Here is an 11,539-nt window from a genome sequence, read left to right as displayed (position 1 = left end):
ACACATGGCCTAATCAACTGCGCAGATTAAAACGTGATGAACAAGTTATGACGATTATTTATGTTATGTTAGTTATTTGCCTTGTTCTCCAAGGCATCTTGTACCTATAAATAGGATAGAATTCATCATTTGTAATTGTTGATACACTAGTTTTTTTACCTGTCGCGCGTTGCGGCGGCGTCATACCCGACGTGATAAATTATAGACTACAATCAATCAGACTCGTATCCGGACTAAATTTACGTTGAAACATAGAGTAATCCGAATTCATGTCATTGAATGAAAATATATTATATTTGACCCGACTTGTTTCCAAACAAAATTTACGTCGAAACGTAGACCAATCCAAAACGTACATAAAATAAATACTTGTGGCGGCATCGTACGCGACGTGATAAAGTATAGACTAAAATCGACCCAACTCGTTTCTGAACTAAACTTACGTCAAAACATATAGTAACTCAAATTTATCTCGTCGAATGAAACATATTATATTTGACCCGATTTTGTTTTCAAACAAAATTTACATCAAAACGTACATAAAAGTAAAACATTTTGTAACTGACCCGACTCATTTTTTTTTTAAATCACGTTAAAGCGTAGACGAACTCAAATTTATACGGACACGTACATCAAAAAAACAACGTAAAAAATTAGTTTTAGGATAAATTCGAAACTTTTGAATCTTTAGAGGTAAAAGTGACAGGTATAAAATTAGAGGGTTTGTTTTGTCATTATACCAAAGTTTATGGGGTAGAAGGGGTTTGAATCTTTAGAGGTAAAAGTGACATGTATAAAATTAGAGGGTTTGTTTTGTCATTATACCAAAGTTTATGGGGTAGAAGGGGTTGGTGGATTTCTCCACCGACCTTCTTCTTTAATATATATATAATATATGTATTAGTGTGTGTTTCTTGTGTGTATCGTCCCTAGGGATGGCAAAAATACCCGAGCCCGACGGGTATACCCGAAACCCGACACCAATGGGACGGGTATACCTGATACCCGACGGGTATTGGGCCGGGTATGGGATTAGTTTTAAAAATTCTCGCGGGTATGGGTCGGGTATGGGATTAGGTGATACCCGACCCGATTACCCGAAACCACATACCCGTTTACCCGAACTATATACCCGATTATATACCCGAAGTTTTTAATTTATATTTTTATTTTCCATTAACCCTTATCTATTAGTGATTTATTTTAGTATGTTTATAATGTGAAAAAACAAATTTTCTTTTAGCATATGTATTTGATAATAGTATTCATATATTGTATGTTGTGAAGTATATACATATAAGTGTATAAATATTATAATGTTATTATTGATTTATGATAAAACTTATATTTATGTAACGTATATTTTTAATTTATAATGTTGTTGCATAAATAAAATTATATAATAATTATAATAGTAAAAATGTATTTGGAAATCCCAATGTATATCTTTTAACAAACTAATGGGCATACCCGATACCCGTGGGTATACCCGGTACCCAACGGGTAATTACCCAAAAAATACCCGACGGGTATTGGGTCGGGTATGGGACATGATTTTACAACCGGGTATGGGTATGGGATTGCCAATACCCGACCCGAACCCGACCTATTGCCATCCCTAATCGTCCCTGTGATTATGTTTTGAGTCCCTGCACAGAATCTGTGCATACTCACTGATGTTCATCCATTGTTCGTAAACACATATCGATCCCCGATCCAACAAGCTTTGGAGGGTAAAATTCTTGAGTTGCTTACATACATTGCAAGTTTGCAACATAAGAGGTTTTAGACCTTAATACTGGTGTACAATGGTTACATCTTCCAAAATGACCCATCCCAAATAACTACAATTAAAAATATCAGATGGTCGTTCGGATCGACGATTAAAGCATTTCAGTTTTATCACCTGGTTATGGTTTCACGACACTCATTTGAAGGGACCATAAAGAGGTAAATTGCTAAAAAAGATATTTAAAAAGATATCAACAAATAGAAATTATTAATTGCTTATGCAGTTTTTGATGATGAGAAGTGGATTAGTTGGTGTTGGTTTTTTGGTCACTTTAGGTGGTATGTTGTACATCATAGTAATAGGAAATAGTGTGTTATTTCTTATAGACTTGGAAGTAGTCTGAAAAAATTCATTTTTTTCTACATCATGTTCGATGTGATTTCTTGAAGATGTTCAAGAACTTTAACTTAAAAAAATTTCGTCTCTTTATAAGACAAATTAACAAAAGAGATCAAATCAGAAGTTTGACATCATCCCAAAGATATTAATAGAGGTAAGTGGCCTCCTTATATGATTGACAAACATTATTAAAATATTTTGATAACTTTATAAATCATATATGCCTTTGGATCTCTAATCTGCTAAGAATTGCTTTTCGTAATCATATTGCCATAGTGGTTGGTTGGATTTGAGCAGTAATTTAGAGTAGTGATAACTAAGAACATGTGTAGTGGTAGTGGGTTATAATGTCTTCACTATGGGACATTATCCGATACGTGGCATCCTAGTCAGCGATGGGGCATTATAGCAAAAGTGGCGTAGTGGGGCATTATGCCAATAACCCCCCCCCCCCCCATTCAATCATTTCACAATCATTTCACAATTATTTATTTTAACTTAAAACATAAAAAACTTCGTTAATTTAAAAAAAAATTACATTACTTGAAATAAAGATAAAAAAAACTGGAAAAAAAAACTGAAAAAAAACAGAAAATAAAAAAAAACAGAAAAAAAAACCGAAAAAATTAAAATAAAGTTAAAAAAAATAACATGAACTAGAGTCCATATTTTTCTCTAATTTTTTGGCGACGCATTTGCGCAAGGATCACGCATCGCCTTGTAGGTGGTCGATAGGTTTGGACAAAAACTCAATGTCCTTTTCCATTTGCCTCGCCTCTTGCATCTCGTTAAATTTTTTTGTTTCAGCCACTCGTTCCTTCATAATCTCATAACGTTGGTGGCCGAGGTCGCGAATGTCTTGGAGACGACGGTTCATCTCCTCGAAATCTTCCTTTAACTCGAGATCGGAAGACGACTCGACCGTTTTTTTCCCGGTTCCCTTTCTTCTACCGGTGGGTCGGACCAACTCTTCTTGAATTCCCTCGTCAACGTCCACCGCCTCATTTAAATCAACATTGCGGGCATCCGATGTCGGAGTTGACGGGTCAACGGAGGATGATGTTTTTGACCTTTTAGCCCGACGTCTACTACTAGACGTCATTGGATTAACTACCGCCCACTTTGGACTTTTTCGTAGTAGCTCCCAACACTTATAATACGTGAAAGGGCATTTTGTCCTCTCGAACTCCTCCAAAGTCTTCGTTAAAACCCCGACGTCACCTTCACCGCTCGGGCGATTATCGTAGTTTCGTTGGAAGACTTCTTGGAACGCATGACACTTGTTGTTGATGTCGGTCCATTTGCTAGAAATGGAATCTTGATCCCGATGTTCGCCTTGACCCCACGTGGTAAAAAAGAGTGTACGAACCCTATCCGAAAAAACCGGGCCCGTTTGAAAGTTTGCTACAAATTAAAAAAAATAGTTGTATGTTAAAAATATAGTAACAAAATAACTAAAATAATATATATATATATATATATAATGGTTACCGGTATCTTCGTCCTCCGAAATGTCGAGCCACGCCCGAGTCAACGTGAATTCCTCTTGCTTCGTCCATTTAATGATATTTTTTGTACGTCGTGGTGCGTCTTTTTCCTTCTTCTTATGCGACCTTTTGCCGCGTTTCGATGTTTCTTGCACCGGTTCGGGTTGCGTCTCCGACACGACTTCGACATCGGGTTCGGATTCGGGTTGTGACGGTTGAGACCCGCCGGCTTGACCATAGCCGAAAGTGGGAGGAACAAACGGAGTGGCGCCACTCAAGTAAGCCGCGTACGTTAAAAAGCGCGGGTCCATGTCTTGAAGGTTATACGGGTTTTGCGGTTGGGTTGTGTTCGGGTGCGTGGGTCTTGTGGGGACACCAAAAGGGGGTTGGTATGGATGCATGATTGTATAAAAATGTAGGAGAAAGTGGGTGTTTTTTTATAAAAAAAATAGAAGAATGTAGGAGAAAGTGATTAGTTGTTGTATAAAAAATATGATAAATGGGTTGATATATATAGTGGGGTAATTTATTAAATTAAAAAAAATAAAACAACTTTTGATCGTTTGCCAATGGTCCTTTTCCTCGATCCTTGCAAACTTTCAGCGTTATTTTAAAAACGCCAAACTGAATTTTTTTGAAAAAAAACGCCCGGTCACGCCCCCTGTAATGGTGACCGGGGCGTTTTGCGGCGTTATTTTCGAAAAAATTTTAAAGAAAACGCCCCACTACGGACGGTCTAAATACCAGCGGTAACTTGGTCATCAACAGTCAGATATTATTGGGCAATCAATAGTTATTGTTGAGCAGTTAATTAGTGTTGAGAGTCTTTACAATATATATATATATATATATATATATATATATATATATATACACGTAATATAATGATAAGAACCGAATCGTTTATCAAATGATCCAAAAAAAAATAGATAGAAGCTTGAGAGAAGTGATAGATTTTGAAAAGAGTTAATTACTGTTTTCGTCCCTGTGGTTTATCAAAAATCACTATTTCAGTCCATTAGTTTAAAATTTGCGATTTCAGTCCCTGTGGTTTCACTTTCATAACCATTTCAGTCCCTGTGGTTTCACTTTCGTAACCATTTCAATCCATTATTCTGTTAAGTACAGGGACTGGTATGGTTACGAGGTGGACTGAAATGGTTACGAAAGTGAAACCACAGGGACTGAAATCACAATTTTTAAATTAATGGACTAAAATAGTGATTTTTGACAAACCACATGGACGAAAAACAGTAATTAACTCTGTTGAAAAAGATTCAATTTAACATTGTCATACTAACTCAACTAACCCACCACTCCACTTGCGGAAACATAGAAAGTGACACGTAACATATCATTTTCATTTTTTAACCATTGAATTGAATATCAAATTATCAATCATTGCATCATAAAATAAAACAAATGATGTGCTTTATACTCTTTACATAAAAATTACATATATATATTAGATGAACCAGAAATAACTTGTGGATTTACGCAATAAAAATGTTTTATGACAAAAAGCGAGAGTGAAAATGATATAAGTTGATGAAATTCGAATGATCTTTTTGTCCAATAGAGGATACGAGAGAAATAGAAGAAAGGAAGTGTTGGTGATTTTAGTGGCATTAAGATCATTTTATTATAATTGAGTTTACTTAAGAAAAAAGTGAAATTATAATATACATCAATACAAGTTAGAAGGTGGAGAGTACACACTGATATAAGACTATTCTAACAAAAAACCAGAGAGGGTTTAAGGGGGCAGCAACCCGCGGGAGTCTCATAGCAACTAATTGAAATACAATTGGAAGTTGCTTTGGTTTTGCATGACGAATAAAAAGTTGTACGTAAATGACCATCAGTAGGAACTAAATATAAGTACTAAGTTTCTACTAATCAGTAGTCGTAATTATAGTCAACAATAAAGGTGTGCATCGGTTGGTTTTGGCCTAAAACCATAACCGCGATGTTGGTTAACAGATAATCATAACCATAATCGATCGGTTATAGCGGTTTTGGTTAATCTGTTTTAAAGGTTATAGCAGGTCGGTAATTGGTGGTTAACCATGAATATAGATCTAGCTGAAACATGCTTCGTTTAGTTTTTGAAAATGGCATAAATTGTTATTACATATATATTTCTATATATTAGTATGTTACATAATATTTAAAAAAAAATACATATAATCTATAATATCAATACCGAATATTCGAACAAAGTCATATAATATATTCCATAAATTCAAATAAACATTCAACCAAAATGATATAAAATAACCCATAAATACAAAAAACGTTCAGCCAAAAACATTAATATTAAAAAATGGTGAAAAGTCTTAAATCCGACAAAGATTTTACTACATATCGGTTAGGTTCGGTTTTGGTGGGTATGAAAACATTGATAACCATAACTGACCCGCTACTTTCGAATTTCAGAAAAAACAGTTAACCGACCCATTGGTTATTGATATGGTACGGTTTTTTCTAGGGGTGGCAAAATGAGTGGGTTGGGCAGGTTTGGGTAATGGATTAGGATGAGTTTATTAAGAAGTGGGTTAGGATGGGTTTAGGTCAAGATAGGTTTTTGTCAAGATGGATTTGGGTATGATAGGCTAAAAATATAAATAAATAAAAAATCAAAAAAAAATTAAAAAATTAAAAAAATTAAAAGAATTAAAAAAAATCAAAAAAATCAAAAAAATAATAAAACCTCAACTTTTCGTTGATCTGCACTATGGTATGATGATCAATCTTTTAGTCACTCAGTTTTTTCATTATGTCCTAATTATTTGTAAATCCCAAATTAAAAATGCATACGTTGCAATCGGTGATGCAAATCTACATTTTAAACTGATGTTTTGCTGTCATTAACTTAAATTATCACCATCTTTCGGCTAAGATTGCATCATGGTTGTAAAACAAGGTTTCCAAGGCCGAGTACTCCCCGAGTAGTCGCTACAAGGTAGGCTGCCGAGGCGACTTTCTTCGACTCCGCCTAATTACTCGGAGTCGGTCAAACACGGTCAACCTTGGCTAGAATTGGATCTAGTAGGTCAACTCGCGCCTAGTTTGACTTAAATAATAATACAACATAATTTCTATGCCTATCATATTAAGGAATGAATATCATTTTCACATTTTTTTTTATAAATATTAGTAAATTTATGTTATTTGACATATATGTAATCTCCAAAAAGTAATTTCTTTATAATTTAACATGTCCGAGTACTCCCCGAGTACTCTCCGCCTAGACCGAGTACTCTCAACTCCCCGGTCGACCGACTAGGGAGCGCCTAGCGACTTTTGCAACCATGGATTGCATTAGAAGGTGTTATTTATTATTTTTTTTAATTTTAAATGCCCATGGTATCTGATGCCTTGACCTAATTAATGTTTTAGGCATCTCGTTAGACGGGCAGATAGTGATGAAAATAGGTTTGCTACACAGTTTGTTGCTACCTTTCAAAGCTTACTGTTACTTTTATTACTGTTAACATTTTTCGAATCCGTTCAAATTTATTATTATTATAGTCGAATCCGTTCAAATTTTCGTTGATCTGTTCCATGTTAAGGTCGTCGAATACGAATCCGATTCGAAGAGATGGATCCAGCTCGACGAAAACGAATCCGCTTGTTTTCTAGAGTGATGATTTTGGGAATTCGATCGCTGGATGGACAGATTTGTTGTGTTCAACTATTTCTATTTTGGATTCCAAATGAGTCTATTGTGACCCACTCCTTTTATTATCTTGGCTCATCCTGAACCGTTGGGTTTTTCTTTCAGTTTTAAATTTACCCATCCTGACCCATTTAACTATAAAGTCTTACCCAACTTAACCAATTGCTTAGTTTTTTTGCACCCAAATCAACCCAAACTTTCTTAGTTGGGTCCATTTTGCCACCTCTAGTTTTTTCGATCCGGTTTTGTCGATGAATTCGGTTATGAGTCAGTTAATTCGATTTTTAGCACACCCCTAGCCAGCAACAAATTGGCCCATGAGTGCAAGTAAGATGAGCACAGTAACTAGCCCATGGGTAGCTTGATTATCAGTGGAAAGTTATTACTAACGAGTAGTAACTGAAGTGATAGCTAAGTACTAGCGGTAACTTAGTCATCAACAATCAATTACTATAGATACTGCTAATATAGCCTCTTAGTGTGACAATTTTTGACACGGACTTGTTAACACGACACAGAGTTAACAGGTTTTGTGTCTTAAAAAGTCGACATGTTAATGACCTGTTTAAATTCATGTATAAACACGTTAAACACCTGTCAATCTGTTAATAACTTGTTTATGTTTTTTAATTAAAAAATAATATGACCTTGTAATCTTGTATACGTGGTACCACAGAGTTACCCTAATCTGAGAATTTTCATTTGTCCCTCACAACTCATAAGCCTCACTCTCACATCTTCTCGTCATCTTCATTTGTTCATACTCTTCATCGGTTATTGAAGTTCAACCGCCGACATTTTAAGGCCTTCAAGTCTAGTATAAAGTTTAATCGGCGACATCGGTTCATCCTCTTTATCCTCCCATCTTCTCTGTGTCTTCATCCTCTTCGTCTTTCAAGCAGTGGGATTCCAAGTTTCTGAAAAATATGTATATTTAGACCACATCAAATGTGTATATTTGATATGCATATACATATTTTTATATAAATATTCCTACACTTTTGGGCAACTTTATGATAATTTTTATTAAATTATACTCATAATTGGTTCATATTTAAAACGGAATGATTTCAAATGATAACGAGCTAAAATGAGTTAGAAAATATAATTTAGCTAAAAACAGAAACAAACAAATAAATAATCTCTTTCTATGTAGATATTATTAATAATTACAACTCTCATTAGACAATATCATTCCACACGAAAAAGGGCAATTACAAAGCAATGGGTCTTGATTTAACATCTGTGGAGTGCAAAGTAAATTAATGAAATTAATTGAACAAATAAGTAACTAATAGATGGATTCAACAATTTCCCGAGGTTTGTCCTCTCTGCGACTTTGATGACGAATCAGCGGATCACCTTTTCCTTTCTTGTAGTATTTCCGCTATTATATGGCAGAAGATTAGTATATGGTGCCGGATTCCTAATATCTTTGCTTTCGTTTTCAAAGATTTATTGGAAATTCATAAAACTATCAGATTGGGGGCGAAGGAAAAGAAGGTTGTGCAGGGTATCATCATCATTGCGTGTTGGTGTCTCTGGAAGGCTAGAAACAATAACGTGTTCTCGGGTTCTCGGGTTAATGTGGAAGATATTTTTAGTGAGATTAGATCAGTGGGTTTTTTCTGGTTTAAACATAGATCCTCGTTTCGGTCCATTATGTGGAACGATTGGTGTAAATTTGTAATTATGTAGTGGTTGTTTTCTGTTGTTTTGTGTCTGGCTCGATTTTCGAGTTCGGCTGTTTATTAATGAAGTTATCCTTAAAAAAAAAAACAATTTCGTAGGCTACGATTGTAATTAGAAAAAAGAGACAATTAATGGGTGGACTTTTGATTTGATATAAACTAGGATTGCGACCCGCCGCAATGCGGCGGGGATTCTTTAGTTATAACTAAGTCAATCTAGGACCCGCATGTTATGTTAAACCTGTCAAACGGGGAAAAATAGACAATGTAAAAACGTCCACCCACACACGCACGTTGGGTCGTGTTAACTTGCAAAATTTAGAACGAAACGTAAAAACGTTGAACCAAAGACGCACGTTGCGATGTGTTAAGTCACAAAATTTAGAACCAAGCATAAAGCGAAAAATTTGCGGAACATAAAAACTATAAAGGACCAAAGTTGAAAGTAAAAAAAGTTATGAGAATAGATTGCAAAGTTCTGGGTTAAAAGTAAAAAAAAAAACAAATAGTTTTGAGTTAAAAATAATTTATGAAATACTTTTGGGTGAAAAGTAAAAAAAATCATTTTTTTTTGGAATACCCCCAAAGCCAACGTTACGACAACCATATGCATAACCATTTTTTCTTTGAAAACCCCACAAAGCACACCCCACGTTGGGGCGGGGCGTAAAATGGTGTCAAATAGTACTAATGTCACACAACCGTAATCGACCACCAACACTGACTCGACCTAGGATATGCGTGTTGCGACGAACCTGTCAGACATGGAAAAATATAGGTAAAAACGTTGAACCACACATGCACGTTGCGTCATATTAACTCGAAAAATTTAGAACTATACGTAAAACGAAAATTTGCGAAAGATGAAAACTATAAGTGACAAAAGTTGTGAAGTTAAATGCAAATAATGAAAAGTTTTGGGTTAAAGTTAAAAAAACAAATTATGTAAGGTTAAAATTGTAAAAAGTAAAAATCTTTGGGTTAAAAATAACAAATAAACTTTTCTTTTTTGAAAAACACCCAAAACATAATGTATAAGTTATAATGCATAAAAAAGTTGTAAAGTTATATATGGAATAATAAAGGAGGGAAGGCAATTAATTTAAGTGATGGAGACTAATTAGTGGCATACGTTCAAGAACAACAATAGACGACAAAAGAGGCCGGCACACCTTGTCTTTGTGATGCGTTGAATGAATCCAAGGGATGGATATATGTGTTTGACTCAATTTATGACACCGGGTCCGTAGCGGGGCGAATTACACGACATCAAACGTATTTTGGGGATTCAGGAGGGTAATTCGAAGAGGAGGATATCGATTAGATAAGAACGAAAGCCGACGAACCGAAGATTTAATGAACTGCGTTAGTATTTATTATTCGTTTAATCAGGGCCGTCTCTGAAAATGATATAAAACTTTTCGGCCTCGTGCGAGACAAAAAAATTGGGCCCCCTCCCTATAATATGAACTCATCAATCATATAGATTCTCCTGCATCACAAACTTACTTACTTAAGTGAATCATGAGGCTTTTCTAGCGATTTTGAAAGTAAAGCTCTCGATCAAGTATTTGTAATCCATACCGATACTTCTCTATATTTCAATGTACCACAGTTATCCATGTTTATAAAGTGAATGCAGAACTCAAATTAGCATTGATTTAAAAACAATAAATCCTAGTTTTATCTTACAAATAAATTGATACACATAACATTAGTTTCAACTCCCTCCGGATAAACAAAAATTACTAACACTAAAAAGAAGTGTAATATATATGTAACATATCCAAATTAGTTTAGCAACACGAACCTTATCATACAAAAATAAAATAAATAGAAATAGATATTGAGTTCTTCTAAGTTTATATTGTAAATTGTTAGATGATAAATGAGAAATAAAATACCTATAAATTTAAACAAGTAAACATGTAAAGTTTGTTATGTAAATGGTTAAATAGAAGAAAAAAAATCAAAGAACTCAAGGCCAAAATTTAAATGTAAAAATCAAAACTAAAACTAAAAAATGATTGCAAAGTTGCAATTGGTATGAGTTTCCACAGTTAATAATACAAACTTAGATTCTTAGAAAACAAAAGAAAATTTGCAGAGACTAGAAAACAAAAGAAAAATTGGTATGGTGGGATTCGAACCCGGAATCGGCCAATTCATCAGATAATTGCCGCATCCATTAGGCCAAAGGGAGGATTTGGGTTTTTTTCTAAATCAACTTTATATATTAAAACATATATATTTTTAAACAACTTTGGGCCCTTAGATGCTTTGGGCCCTGTGCGGTGGCACCTCCCGCACAGGCCCAAAACCGGCCCTGTGTTTAATCTTGTTCAATCATGATATTAGCTAATAGATATTATTGTTTTGTTATACAGAACATGTTAGTTGGCTAGTTTCATAGACTACCTAGGTTTTGATGAACTTGAACTTTTGCTTTGACTTTTATATTTTAACTTTTCCGACTGTGTCGCGTTTTGATTTAAAATAACTTTGATTTGTTGCTCAATATGATCATGTGTGCTTATGTTTTGCTGAA

General features: G+C 34.7%; 1 non-coding gene across 1 annotated transcript; it reads left to right on the top strand.

Moving 5' to 3' along the window:
* Positions 1 to 6,440: 6,440 nt before the first annotated feature.
* On the top strand, positions 6,441 to 6,526 carry LOC118482527. The gene has a single exon (XR_004868561.1). It is a non-coding gene; the product is annotated as a small nucleolar RNA Z196/R39/R59 family (small nucleolar RNA).
* The last annotated feature ends 5,013 nt before the right edge of the window (positions 6,527 to 11,539 follow it).

This window comes from Helianthus annuus, chromosome 9 (assembly GCF_002127325.2).
Source record: "Helianthus annuus cultivar XRQ/B chromosome 9, HanXRQr2.0-SUNRISE, whole genome shotgun sequence".
Lineage (NCBI taxonomy): Eukaryota > Viridiplantae > Streptophyta > Magnoliopsida > Asterales > Asteraceae > Helianthus > Helianthus annuus.
This window is presented reverse-complemented; position numbering and strand designations above follow the sequence as displayed.